The sequence below is a fragment of the Tamandua tetradactyla genome, chromosome 4, assembly GCF_023851605.1.
Source record: "Tamandua tetradactyla isolate mTamTet1 chromosome 4, mTamTet1.pri, whole genome shotgun sequence".
Lineage (NCBI taxonomy): Eukaryota > Metazoa > Chordata > Mammalia > Pilosa > Myrmecophagidae > Tamandua > Tamandua tetradactyla.
The window spans coordinates 109,435,074-109,449,728 of record NC_135330.1 but is presented as its reverse complement, the minus strand read 5'-3'; the positions used below and the strand labels follow the sequence as shown (position 1 = coordinate 109,449,728).

Sequence of the window (14,655 nt, the reverse complement as noted above, 5' to 3'; positions counted from 1 at the left end):
TTCTAAATTCTCCACAGAGAGTATGCATTAATTTTATAATCAGAAATAGGGTAAATTTGCTTTTTTAAAAAAATACAAAATAAACACAAAGAACTTCCCTTTCCCATAACCCTCTCTTTCCGGCGCTTTTTATTGAGTTTCATCTCCTTTACAGAACTCATATTCAAGACAGGAAGTTATGTTCTGCTCTGCCTGTTTGCATCTCACTCTCCACATGGGAGAGCATTGTATTCCCGCAGAGGGAAGCTTAACCCTCCCTCCTGCTCCTTGGGGCTCCCTACTCCCAGCTCCCACCCCAACCACCATGAGGGTAAGACTAGGCTATCAGGATTTAGGGCTGGAGAGATTTCATGTGTTGGAGGTTAACTCTCCCAGCAAAGGCATGGGTTCTGGGGGGAACAGGGAAGGGGGGTGGGATACTTGGAGAGGATTGGAAGCAGAGAGCAGCCTGGATCCCACAAATCCCCCTGTTGCTTCCCTAGTCGGGAGGTAGGCAGCTTAGTTTCCTAATTCCTAGCTGCAGAGGCTTTAGGAACCAGATCAAATAGAAGTTGAAAGAGCCTCGGCTATGACATCATAATTATTAGACGCCCATGTCCACCCAACCATAGATTCCTCTGTTACCCACAGAACCCTTCTATCTTCATTCAGGGTCACTAGGCCAGATCCACTGCAACCTGGTAATCCATGCCCAATTGGCCATTGCTAATTTGATCTTTGTGGAGCGAAGATTCATCCGTGGCTGGAGATTCTTGTGATTTTTATGTTTTATTAGAGAAGATGTAGGTTTAAAGAACAATCATGCATGAAATACAAAGTTCCCTTAAACCACCCTATTATGAACACTTTGCATGAGTGTGGTACATTTGCTACCGTTCATGAAAAAACCTATTTCATGATATTCTAGACCCTTGTCTGGGATTTAAAGAGTATCCTGGTACCAGGGGACACAGCCCGGGTCTGAGGGCTGTGTTTCACCCTCAGACAGGAGGTGTTCAGCATCATCCTGAAGAAGGAATTGTTTGTCAAGCACTCACAGAATGCAGCAGCCTCTAGGGGTGTGGAGGATAGGCACACCACACATTAAGGATCTGGAGATCCTGAGATGATAGAGATGCCTGAGATTTAGAAACTAGAACTTGTTGACAAAGAGGCACTGGAAAGGCAAAACAATTTCAGAATGCATTCTGGCAGCAACCCCCATGTAGAATAATGAGCTTGTTGGCTGCCTGTGGGGCTTGCTAGTCCCTGACTGAGCTTAGCCTCTCCAGGTGGTTGTGCAGGAGCCTTGGAGGGTGCCAAGTCTCCAGCCAGCTCGGGCCCCAGAAGGGAAGGTGTGGGGGGAAGATGGAGGCAAGTAACACAGAGGAGCTATGCCATTGCCTGGGGCAGTCAGGGGATCTGAGAGTCGAGCAGCTTAACATCCCCAGCCAGCAAGAAATGGCTACTGTCCAGGAGCCTGGAGGGAGGTGAGAGGCAGGATGAGAGCAGAACAACTGAGCCCTAAGTATTTGTGCTCAACCAGGAGAAAAATCTCAGCAACTCAAGAGAGGGGTACTGCAGAGGTAGAGCGACTGTGACAAGGTACCTGCTCTGTCCATGGACCAACGGAGAGAAAATACTCTTTGCACCAGTCAGGGTTCTCCAGAGAAACAGAACCAATAGGGTGTGTGTGTGTGTGTGTGTGTGTGTGTGTGTCATATAAGAGATTTGTTTTAAGGAATTGTGTGGAATGGCAAGTCTGCGATTCATAGGGCAGGTTGGCAGAAATTCCAGTAAGAATTCCTGTTGAAGTACAGAATTCACAGGGGAAGTCGACAAGCTGGAAATTCCAAGAGCAGTTGATGTTGAAGTCCTGGAGCAGAATTTCCTCATCCTGGAACCCTCAGAACCCTCTTTGTCCTTAAGGCTTCCAAATGATTGGATGGGACCCACCCACAGAGGAGAGAGTATCCTCCTTCATTTAAAAGTCACCTTATTGTCACTGCTAATCCCATCTATGGAAGACCACCACAGTAACATCTAGGCCAGTGTATGACCAAACAACTGAACACATAACCTAGTCAAGTTGACACATAAGATTAACCATCACACTCCCTTACTAACATATCAGGAGCAAAAGGAAGCCCTGTGCTATGGGCTAGAAGGTAAGCTCCACTACCTGCTATTAAGTTCAAGAAAGAGTGACTGTGTATCTTCGCCAATGTGTCTGTAGTCCCAAGACAATGTCTGAATCATCATAGATTCTCAGAAACTATGCATTGACCAAAAGGAGAAACAGATGAAGTAGGAAAACTATAGACATTAAAAGTTAGAAAATCTGCAAGTGGGCATGGTCTGTTTCCTATTTCTCTTTACTCTGCATGATCTGAGTTCCAGGCCCTTTTGAGTATGTGACTTTGAACAACTTATAACTTCTCAGAGCCTGTTTTGTTTTGTTTTCTTCTTCTACTTCATTTGTAAGGTCGAGGTAATAATCCTCCATAGCATTCTTGAACAGATTAAATGAGAAGTGATTTGTAAACTGTAAAGTGCTATACGAATGTTATCTTTAGCTGTTTTTGTGATAATGAAAAGGATGATGATCTTAGGATGATGATCTTAACATTGACATTGATAATGATGGTTTCTTTTAGAAGAAAATGATGTGAAATTGTGATGTGAGCTTTAGAGACGTTCATGTATGGAGCACGGTGGATGTCCTGTTGGAAAGAAAGGTTCTGAGAAGTCAGAGCCCACCAAATGTGAATTTGTTCATGCGTCTTGCATATTTATTTTCTCTGTACGTGTGTTCGTTGTGACCCCTAGATTAGGGGAAGCTCCTTCAAGACAAGGAGTGTCCCTTGCTTCTGTTTGTTCACATACTTTACATGGTACATTGCTTGCAGCAGCAATAAACATTTGTTGGGAAAAAAAAAAGAAAGTATGATTTGATGAAGGTTGGCATAGCTGCAGTGGGCAAAGTGAAATGAGAATATTAGTTGGGCAGAGATTGCTTCCTGAAGGTAATTTGTTCAGGCAGAATCAAAACTGAATTTTGTCACTTCCTGAAATAAACACTCTATTGGCCATCATTGCTCAAAGCAAAGTCCAAGTGTATTATCAGGCACAGGAGGTCCTTCATGAACTGGACCACTGCACCACTAGACTCATCTCCCATAAGTTCCTTCCACACCTGTATATTCTAGTCCTAATTTCTAATGATGCTAAACGTCTTAGAGTCCCTTGGACATGCCAGGTCTTTTCACAGGCTATTTCGTCCCCTGGGCACACATCCTTGGAGATATAGCTTAAACGCTCCCTGTTCTATAAAGTGTTCCCTGATGTTTCCAAGCATTTATTTATTTATAGAGCACATATTTCCTTATCACCTACTATATATCAGTCAGTTTTATGTGCTGGACATAACAGTGAACAAAACAGACAAGGTCTCTGTACTCATGGAGCGTTAATTCTAATGGAAGTATATTAAAAAGAAAATAGATATGTTCTGTTAGGAGGTGATAAATGAGAGTGGCCTGGGGCAGGGGATGAGATTGCCATTTTGTGTAGCATGGTATATCAATGAGGATAGGCTGATAATCCCCCAAACTCTTATTGGTTTATTAATAAATATTTGCTTTTGGCTCATGCTACATAATCAATGAAGGTCACCCTCTGCACTTTGAAGATAGACCCAAATAAATATTTCCAATTGCCATGGTAGAGGCTAAAGAAAATGTGGAGAAGCATGCACCAAGTGTTAAGGCTTTCACTGAAAATGACACATGTAACATCTGTTCACATTGCATTGGTCAAAGCAAGTCAGATGATCACAACTAAGTTAAACAGGACATGGGCAGGTCCGAGGACTTCCCAGCCAATGGTGGAGGAGGAGGAGGAAACTAAAACTTTTAAAGACCTGGGTGTGATAGATGTGTTGTGTGAAGCCTGTGGCCATTTGGGATGGACAGAGCCCACCAAGAAAGACCGAAGCTATTCCTTTGGCCTTACAAGGCTGTGGTATCATTGATCTGGTAGAAAGTGGCTCTGGAAGGCCAGGGGCCTTTACTTTCCCAGTCTGAATGCCCTGCTGGAGATTCCACAGTGTTTTCTGGCCTTAGCTCTCACCCCCATTCGGGAGTTGGCCTTTCAGATCTCTGAGCATGGTGAACACCTGGGGTCCTCTATTGGAGAGTAAAGTGCTGTGATTGTAGGTGGAATTGGTTCAATGTCCCAATCTCTGGCCCTGGTGAAAAAACCATATATAGTCCTCATGACTCCTGGTAAATTGATTGAGCATTTGGAAAATACATAAGATTTCAGCTTGAGAGGTCTCAATACTTGGTCATGGATGAAGCAGACCAAATATTGAATATGGATGTTGAGACTGAGGTTGACAAGATCCGGAAAGTGATTGTCTGAGATCAGAAAACATTTCTCGTCTCTACTACCATGACCAAGTAGGTGCAAAAGCTTTAGGAAACAGCTCTGAAGAACCCCGTGAAATGTGCTGTTTCCTCAAAATACCAGACAGTTGAGAAATTATAGTAATATTATCTTTTTATTCCCTCTACATTCAAGGATACCTGCCTTATTTGTATTCTAAATGAATTGGCTGGAAAATCCTTTATAATATCCTGTAGCACCTGTAAAAATACTCAGAGAACAGCTTTGCTACTATGAAATTTTGGATTCACTGCCGTCCCCTCCATGGACAGATGAGCCAGACCCAGAACCTAGGATCCCTTACTAAGTTCAAGGCAGGGGTTCATTCCTTTCTTCTTGCAACTGGTGTTGCAAACCAAGGTTTAGGTATTCCTCCTTTGGATCATTATCAGCTTTGACTTTCCTACCCATTCTAAGAATTGCATCCATGGAGTAGGTCAAAAGCTCAAGGTGAGCACTCTGGAAAGACTATTACCTTTGTCACATGGTATGATGTGGAACTCTTTCAATGCCTAGAACACTTAATTGGGGAGAAACACCTGCCTTTGCAACACAGGATAAAGCCGTTATCATGCTGACAGAACATGTAACCAAAGCCCAAAGACTGCCCAAATGGAATTAAGGGAGCATGGAGAAAAGAAGAAATGCATGTAGGAGGTTGCTGGGGACAATGATGATACAGAAGGTGTTATTGGTGTCAGTTACAAGCTGGTCGGAGGAAAAATTTTAAAAATGTAAAAGTCATTAATCACTTTTACAGAGACTTGAGTTTAATAGTTTCTGTTCTGTTAAGAAGACTGAAGGAAAAAATGAAACCTTTTCAAACAGAGTTCCTCAGACTGAAATCTCTCAGACTTATGTACAGGATCTGTCCGGCTAATTCAGTAGGAATTCCCCTTTTTCTGTGTGTTGGAATATCATCACTGCAGGACATTTTTTTCTACAGTGGCTGATGTCCACACTATTCATGTTCTTTGGCCTTGATTCCTCATTCATGATGCGAGTAGAACATGTTCTTCTATCACTTCACACAGGTATTTTGCCTTTTTCAGCTACAAGTCAAGGACTAGATTGATGAAGCACATGACCTATAATTATAAAGGAAAGGATCTTCTCCTCCTACCAGATGGTGATGTTAAGCTATCTCAACTTGTGCATTATTAGAGGAGAAGTGAAAAATATTTTTATAAGATTCAAACTCCCTGAGGATCTTGGAGTGGAAGAGAAAGCTCTTATTTAAATAAGTTCTTGCTAATTTATTACAGTGGCAGTTACATGGAAAAATTCATTGATTGCCCTTAATTTAAGATAAACATTATTTATAACTTTAAAAATAAGTAACCAAGAAGTAAGATGGTCTTTGGCTTTGAAAGGGAAGTCCTACTTAAGTGGAAGGAGATTGCTTTTTGTCTTGGGGATGAAGCAAAGCCCATCAGAAAGACTTCAAAGATCTTTTTTGAGATCTCCAAATTAGATCCCAAGATTCACTTCCCTGGCCTCTGGGGATAAGCCTGTGGTTAAGAAGACTGGTTTCTTATGTAGACTCACCTCCCAGATGACTAGAGAAAAGTCAGAATGCATCAGAAGTCTAGGGTAATTTCAAGACCCAATTTCATCCACTTGTCATCAGTGTCCATTGGTTTCAGTCTTCTTTCTTTTGTCCCATTTATTGCATGATTGAACTCAAGAGGTATAGAGCTGGATAGTCACTCAGCGCTTGGGGAGGAGACCTGCATTGACACTGTAGGGGTTGGTTAGGGGAGAGGAGGGCTGGATGGAAACAACTTTGAACAGCCCAGTCTTCTGCTCTGAGGACTTTTGCATATATAAATTGCCTAATAATTTTTGTTAAATGCAACACCTTTATTAGAGGAGAGTGTGTCTGGCATGGCAGGACCAGAGTGAAGAATTTCCAAAGAATTATTAAGATAATTTAAGAAGATTGGGGAGGTTTTTTGGCTGAAGAAAAACTTTTCATATATATCTCAATGGAACATGCATGCTTCAAAGATTGTGCTTCTTAGACGCAAGTATCTGGTGAGAAGTAAAAAGTAGATGTCAGTAAAATTCTTTGTGGTAGTCAGATGTAGACTATTCATTGGAGGATTTTCCTAAATGTAGGAATGATGTGCTTTCCACCACAGATATATCCTAAAAGGGGTACCCATGGATAAGGTATTTACAACTAATTGAAATCTAACACAAGGCTTACTTTATTGTTAATTTGCTCTACATTTGTTTGCTGCTCATTATGATATATGTGAGTGGAGGACAGTTTAGAGGAGCCAGGAGATAATATGATAAAGGAAGGGAGAAAGAAGGTAGAAGAAGAAAGTGGCTAATTGACAAGTGGGGCCATAGTTTTCTGTTGACAGATGATAGGTGATCAATATATGATAGATAAATAGACATAGATGATAGATAGGTATAGATAGATATATAGATAGATATAGATAGATAGATAGATAGATAGATAGATAGATAGATAGATAAATGACAGACAGACAGGCAGACTTCATTCTTAATGGAATATGGCATGTGCTCTGAGATTCTCTAACGTGGTACATATCAGCCTCTAACAGCTGAGGTCATTTGCAAGGAAAGGATGACAGCAGAGGGGCGTCTCTGAGTGTGTTCAGCACTTCTAGTAAGACTATAAAACTATTCATTTTTTTGATGAAGAAAAAAAGACTTGCATGAAGAAAATGACTCCAGATGTGAAACAATTTAGCCTTGCTAGATTAATCAACAGAAATGAGACACAGAGGCTTAGTTGGTAAACCACAAGCCATTTACATACCCCATGGTTTGACTTGAACTTGGAGGGAAGGGGAAAGAAGATGAATTGATGAGGTCATAAAGAAAAAAGTAAAATATTACCCATAATATTGGAGGAGAATATATTAGGGTCCAACATTGAAACTGCTTCCAGGCTCTATTTAAAATTCTTGTACATTTTCTGTCTTAATCTTGTGGCTAAAGCCCTCAAATGTAAATATATACTCTTTCTACCCTTGCCCATATCTATTCCTGAGAACTCAAATTATGTACCAGACACAAATTCATGTAAATTGCAGGTTGTAACTTTTGCTGCTAACAGAAACGATAATATTTAATATCAATCTAGAAAGTTATTCATAGTGAAGGTACCCCCCCCCCCAAATTCTTAATACTATGGAGCTCATTCTTGATTCCTTTCTTTTTTTAGAAAAAAGAAAATTACTCCCTTCTGATGGAAAACAAGACAGCTATGAGGTTTGGTTACATTTCACGGTGATGAGGCTTTTTCTCCTGTCAGCTTCAGCCACGTGGATGAGAAGTTTGCCTTCCTAGTCTTTGTTGAAAGGAAGAAAGGCAGAACCTTTAGCAGGAATGTAGAGAAAATACTAGTCAAGTAAGGAAGTCCTGGGTGTCCCAAGTATGCTGATGCAGAACTCATAGCCAACACAAGCCTGTTTTAGATCTTCAAGTATATTGACAACTGAGGAATTTCTGCACTTTTTCCAAAAAGGAAAGGGTGCAATTTATATCAGGTATCAGCTTCCAGAGACAATTCGGATGTCTTAAAACACATATGGACATGCTTTTATAATTACATTATTTACAATCTTTAGTTGCATCTCACACCCCAGGTAAGTTATAAATTCCTAATTAGAAAGGGTCAACGTGTCTATATTTCAAATACAATTATTGGCATTTAAACAGGGTTAAGTATTTAATAGAAGATTCATATTTGCCTACTGATGTAATTAATTACACCTAGCCTTGTCATATGGAGAGAAGAGCAAAGGTGAAGAACTGCTAAAATACCTTTTATTTGTCCTCTTTAGAGAATGGACAGTAGTTTATGTGCCAGAGAAGCCAGTTTTCTTTTTTTTTTTTGTCTTATTATTCATTTTGTTTTGAAGTGCAACAACATACAAAACCCTGGAAATGTTTCTTGTTTGCTATTCAAAAAGCGAAGTAAGACAAGAAGTCTTTTACATGTCTAAGTTGATGAAAGGGTAGTACAAGCAGTAGGGTCTAAAAATGAAACAGCAATATAAATTATGTGACAATTTCGGTTTAAAAAATAGAGGTGGGTCCTGGAACAGTCAAACGTTGTAAGTCAAAAGCAGACTTTAAAAGGATGAAACCGCATATACGCACAGCATGCAACTGCACAGCCTAGAAGGGTTAGGCTCCTTTTCCCTGAGTACTCAGAAAAAGCCTTTTCAATAAAAGGTATATTTTCATGAGAATTTTGTCCCTGCGGTGATACTTGCGTATGACTACTTGGCATTAAGTCACCTATAAGAAGATGAAAAATTCTCTTACTAGCTGACATTTAAAGTTATCCCAGACTACTGGACCCTTAGAATAACTTCACTGAGATATTAGTCCTAGTATATTTGTGGCGCTTATCACCCAACATTTGGCATCCTCGGCCATGGCAGTGCATCTCGGGGTATAGCTACTTTTTGCTTTCCGGGTATCTATCTCAATTATATAGTGAAATAGCTTGCTGCAAAGGTCCCTGTGCCTATTTTTGACACGAGGCTAGGAATTTGCTACAATTACGAGGCAACACACTGTAGGTACACTGATCTCCCCACTAGGTGAAAGCAAACTACTTCTGGTGTTTTCTGCTTTGGAGGATAGAGATCAATAACTATATACCAGATGCCATGAGCTGTGAATATTTGCTCCAGTAATGAAATATCTGGAAAGGAGTTGTAATTGGAATCACTCCCTGATTTAACTCACAATAAGTTTCTGTCACTATCTGAAACACATCCATTTTTTAAATTTAGAAATGTTCACATACATACGTTCTATATATGATGTACAATCAGTAGCTTACAATATCATCACATAGTTGTATTCCTTACCATGCTCATTTTTAAGAACATTTGCCTGACTCCAGAAAAAGAAATAAAAAGAAAAAATTCATACATAACATACACCTTTCCCCTCCCTTTCATTGACCACTAGTGTTTCCATCTACCCAATTTATTTTGCCCTTTGTACCCCCTATTTATTTGTTTACTTATTCCTTTATTTACTTATTATCCATATGTTTTACTCATCTGTGCATAAAAGGAGCATCAGGCACAAGGTTTTCACAATCACGCAGTCACCTTGTAAACATATCTTTATACAATTGCCTTCAAGAACCTAGGTTACAATACATCCATTTTTAATACTGGCCAAAATGCAAATCAACTAAGAGTATGAAAGTAATCCTATCCTGTGACGGTTAGTTTTACATGTCAACTTGAGTAGGCTGTACTATCCAGTTATTTAATCAAACACTAATTTAGGCTTTGTTGTGAAGGTATTCTGAAGATGTGGGTAACATCTACAATCAGTTGACTAAATAAATAAGATTTCCCTAGATAATGTGGGTGGGCCTCATCCAATCAGTTGAAGGCCTTAAGGGAAAAACTGAAGTTGGCCAAAGAAGGAATATCCTGCTTCGGGACTGCAGCATGAAATCCTGCCTCAGTTGCATATTTGCCAGCCTGTCCTATGGATTTCATACTTGCCAGCCCCTACAACCACTTTAATCCAGTTCTTTGTAATAAATCTCTTAAGATAAATTATCTTATCTCCTGCTGTTTCTGTTTCTCTTGGAGCACCGTGGCTGATGTACTCTTTATATCTTTTCAGGTCCATAATAATGACATTTATCTTTTCAATTTTACCAAGGATGAGGTATTGCTCTTAATTTACTGTGTTGTGAGGGAGAGGAAGAGCCAGGGGCTTCCAAATGACTTTTCCAGCTATAATAATCCTTATTCCATGGCAAGGATCAAATGTGGAGATCACTACAGATTGCAGACTAAATCTGTGCTAATGATACACTCAGAAACTAGGGAAATAGCTGTGGATCTCTGAAATTTGGGTCTCGCTGAGCCCACTGTGAGATGGAACTCAAGTGAAACCCCCATTTATCACATGACCTTCATAAGTCTCAACTCTGATTGTGGATAATATTGGCATTTTGGGTTCCTGGAAACTAGTGTTGCTCAGAGATATTATTCAATACTTCCTGAAAAGATTAAGCATTTCCTTTTCCTCTAGGAAGTGATCACAGGATCCTTTGTAGACGGCAAGCAGGATGATAGAAACAAAGGACATGTGAGATTATTGCATGGTTCTTCCTTACATGGTCCCAACTATCTCCATCCAAGGGCTCTGGGTCTGTAAACTGACAACCTGGGAATCGGATGGGAGTCAGTGACACTGCTGTGGTGATTCAAGCAAGACCTCTGTTCATAATTCCTAGTGTTTTGGGGGTGTTGCAAATTAGGTAGGCTCTTAACAAACTGTTCATTTATATTGATTGTCAAGACCCCAAATCATTAAGATCAAGGGTCCTCAGAGTGTGGTCCCTCAATCAGTAACATTGACATCACCTGGGAACTCCAGATCTACTGTGTAAGAAACTCTGGGAACGGGGTCCAGTCATCTGTGTTTTAGTAATAAACCCTCCAGATGATTCAGCTATCCGTCAAAGTTTGAGAACTATGGAACTGGTCACTTATAAAGACTGTTGCCTGCTAGTTTACCCAGATTTACATCTTGATGCTGGCAATGGAAATTCTGTTTTGTACTTTTCAGATGAACTGACATTTCCCTCACCAATCAATATATTCTCTAATGCATTTGTGAAGGGAGTGCTTTATTGAATTTCTTAGGGAATGTATTTAGAGTGTGGGCGAAGAGGTCACACACTGTAAATCCCCTCCCACATGCCTAATTCTCTCTTTGGTTTTTTTACTGTGTTTTACACTTACCGTGTTTCTGACCTCTTGATTTCAATAAATGAAGGCCATGTTAAATTGAGGTTTTAGTCGCAAACATTTAGAAGCACTTCCCAACTGCTTACACTAGTAGGTTGAATACAGAGTTTCTGCTAAAGGATATTGATTGATAAAATCAGTTGGATCTAAAGTTATGTTTTTCACTCCTTGGTCTAGTCCCCTCAGAATATATTTCTACGAGTATCCACAATATTTGCTTATATAAAGGGGGGAAATTGCATTTGTTTAGTTATGAAAGTATTTTCCTTTTGGGTTGGACTTCATGGGTGGATTCCAGATGCATGCTGGGTTCTCACTCAAGTTTTACATCTGGAGATAATGAGGTATAGGGAAGATGGGATTTAGAAGAATTGTTGACCCTTTCAAGGCAATTACCTTCAACGAAGTCATTTTAAAGTCTTCAAGCAAAATGGGAATGGTGTGATAAGAAAGCAAAGGTTATCTGCTTCTGCTGGCATGGGAGTCTCAGTGGGTCTTGGGGGCTGGATGTGCTCTGAATGAGTGTGCTCCCACATAGCCTCATTCCGGTTTTCAGGGTTGCACTCTTCATATACCGTGACTTCAATTCATGTTATAATTAAAAAGTATTTTAATGTCAAACTTTGAGGGGCTTTGTTTGTTGATTGGTTTGTTGGTTTTTCCTTGTTTGTTTGCCAGATTCCTAATTTTTTGCTCAGCCCTGTGGTTAGAAGAAATGAGATTCGTTTAGCCCCATCATACCTGATCCATGGTCTTCAGAATATGCATTGAGTCAAGAGTTCAGGAATTGGACCTTGCTTTCTCCTTTGAAATTGTCTGGACAATTGGAAGTAAGCTTCCCACCGCTGTACTATTTTTTTTGTGTGTGTGTGTGTGCTTTATGGCGGGGGTCACATTTCATTCTTTTTCCATGTGAGCATCCCGTTTTTGCAGTACCATTTGTTGAATTTTTGTTTGTTTTTTGGAGAAAGTGCATGTGCTGGGAATCAAACCATCTCTCCCACATGGCAGGCAAGAATTCCACCACTGAAGCACCCTTGCATCCCCCTCCCCAGTACTAATTTTTATACCAGTCAGAGTTCTTGCTTGCAAGCAACATCAACCAACTTCAGCAAATTTAAGCAGAAAAATTATTAAGATGTTTCCAGCAGCTGTCCAACTCGTCCAGAGGGCTAAAAAACAAGGTTCAGAGTTACCCAGTCAAGAACAGCAGTCACGGGGTATGAGGGTAGTTCAGTGGTAGAATTCTCGCCTGCCATACAGGAGACCCCATTCGATTCCCAGCCTATGCACTTCCCTAAAAACCAAACAAACAAGCAAACAAACAAAAATTCAACAAATGGTGCTGTGATAATGGGATACTCACACTGAAAAAGAGTGAAAAGTGACCCTGCTATACAGTGTACAAAAAAAAAAAAATCCAAAACACTAACAGTCACGCTTAACAAGGGATCTAGCAAGGGTGCAATAGCAGTGCTTCTGAGCTCAGAATACTGGTGCTGTACCATTGGTATGCCTGGCCCTCTCACTGGGGGCTGCCACTGCTACCTGAGAAAACTGATTCTTTTGCAGATGTTACTGATGCCACCAATGAGGGTTCCCTGTGGTTCCTGTGACTCTGAGGTGGGTACAACCGAGTAGTGGAGCTCAGGTCACATACTTGGTCCCTAGCTGCAAGGGAGGATGGAAATATGAGAATCTGTTTTTCAGCTTTTCAGTAGAAGACGGATTCGTCGAGAAGGTGAATTTCCCCAAGACAGAGATGAGTTTCAGATGCTGGGCAGCCAAAATGTCCACCATAGTGAGCAGCGTGGGATCAAAGCAGAGGAAGTTCAGTTTGAGGATATCAGTTGCCAATGACAGTGGCCTGTGAGGACTAAAGCCTCTATTTCTATCCTCAGAAGGTAGCTACAGTTACGTTGAGGGCATCCCTTGCCCACAACAGTACCGATGGACACTAACAAAGGTCAGTTCTTTGGACTCTTGATTTCTGGGTTTTATGCTATTCATTCATTTTTTCTTTCCTTTTTTTTTTTTTTTGAGTTTAAATATTTATTTTTAAAAATTAGGCAAAACTGAGTATGGAAATTTAATATGGTTTCATAAGCTTTTATAATAATTTTCTGGAGGGAACACTAATGGGGCATGTGTAGGAAAGGCGATGTTTCTATGCTGCAGGTACCAATCCTGGATTTTGAACATCAAATATCATTTCCAGATCATTAAATAAATGGAGGATTACTAATACGAGTAAGAAAGGGAGCCATTTTATTCCCCTCATCTATTTTTTTTTTTTTTTTATTTCTGGCTTTTTTTTTTTTTATTAATTAAAAAAAGAATTAACAAAACAATTAGAAATCATTCCAATCTACATGTACAATCAGTAATTCTTAAACCCCTCATCTATTTTTATTACTTATCTTTATCCTCTTTACTCTTAACTTTGGCAGACTTATGACAACACTCCACATTCATTTTTAATCTATTAGACTAGAGCAGTGTTTCTCACTTGGGGGGCAATTCTGACCCCCGGGGGATATTTGGCATTGTCTGGTGACATTTTTGGTTGTCATAAATGGGGGGATGGTGTCACTGGCATCCGTAGAAGTTACGGATGCTACTAAGCATTCCATAGGACAGGCCTCATGCATGGAATTATCTTAATTATTTAGAATGGATTTTACTTCTTTGACATCCAGGACACCTCACTATCAACTCTATGACTTCCTGTGATGGTGGTTACTATATTGGGCCTTGGAGACCTCTTCTAGTCTTCTCAAATATGATATCAACCCAGATATGTTCAACAGAATAAGAGGAAGTTGTCTACTTAAAAGTTAAAGAGACAGACAATACTTATGAATACAGATGTGAAAATTCTCAACAAAATGCTTGTAAACCAAATCCAACAGTGCAAAACAATTATATACCACAATCAAGTGGGATTTATCCCAGGTATATGAGGGGGCTTCAACCTAACCTAAACAATTAATGTAACACACCACATTAATAGAATTAAGGGGAAAAAATGCATGATCATCTCAATTGATACAGAAAATGCATTTGAAAAGTCCAGCACTGTTTCTTGATAAAAGCACTTAGAAAATTAAGAAGAGAAGGAAATTTCCTCAACATGATAAAGGACATATATGAACAATCCACAGCTAATATCATACTTAATGGTGAAAGATTGAAATCTTTCCCTCCAAGATCAGGAACAAGACAAGGATGCTCACTTTCACTACAATTATTCAACAGTGTACTGGAAGTTCTAACCAGAGCAATTAGGCAAGAAAAAGAAATAAAAGGCATCCAAATTGGAAAAGAAGAAGAAAAAATTTTCCTATTTGCAGATGACAAGATTCTACATAGAGAAAATCCTGAAAAATCCACAACAAGGCTAGATAAGTGGTAATAATTCAGTAAAATGATGGGGTAC

General features: G+C 39.8%; 1 long non-coding RNA gene and 1 pseudogene across 1 annotated transcript; both read left to right on the top strand.

Moving 5' to 3' along the window:
* Positions 1-1,936: 1,936 nt before the first annotated feature.
* On the top strand, positions 1,937-13,182 carry LOC143679266 (uncharacterized). Its single transcript, XR_013173620.1, has 5 exons — positions 1,937-2,147; positions 7,637-8,060; positions 11,895-12,046; positions 12,789-12,839; positions 12,927-13,182. It is a non-coding gene; the product is annotated as an uncharacterized LOC143679266 (long non-coding RNA).
* On the top strand, positions 3,761-5,166 carry LOC143679456 (putative ATP-dependent RNA helicase DDX47; annotated as a pseudogene).
* Positions 13,183-14,655: the final 1,473 nt, after the last annotated feature.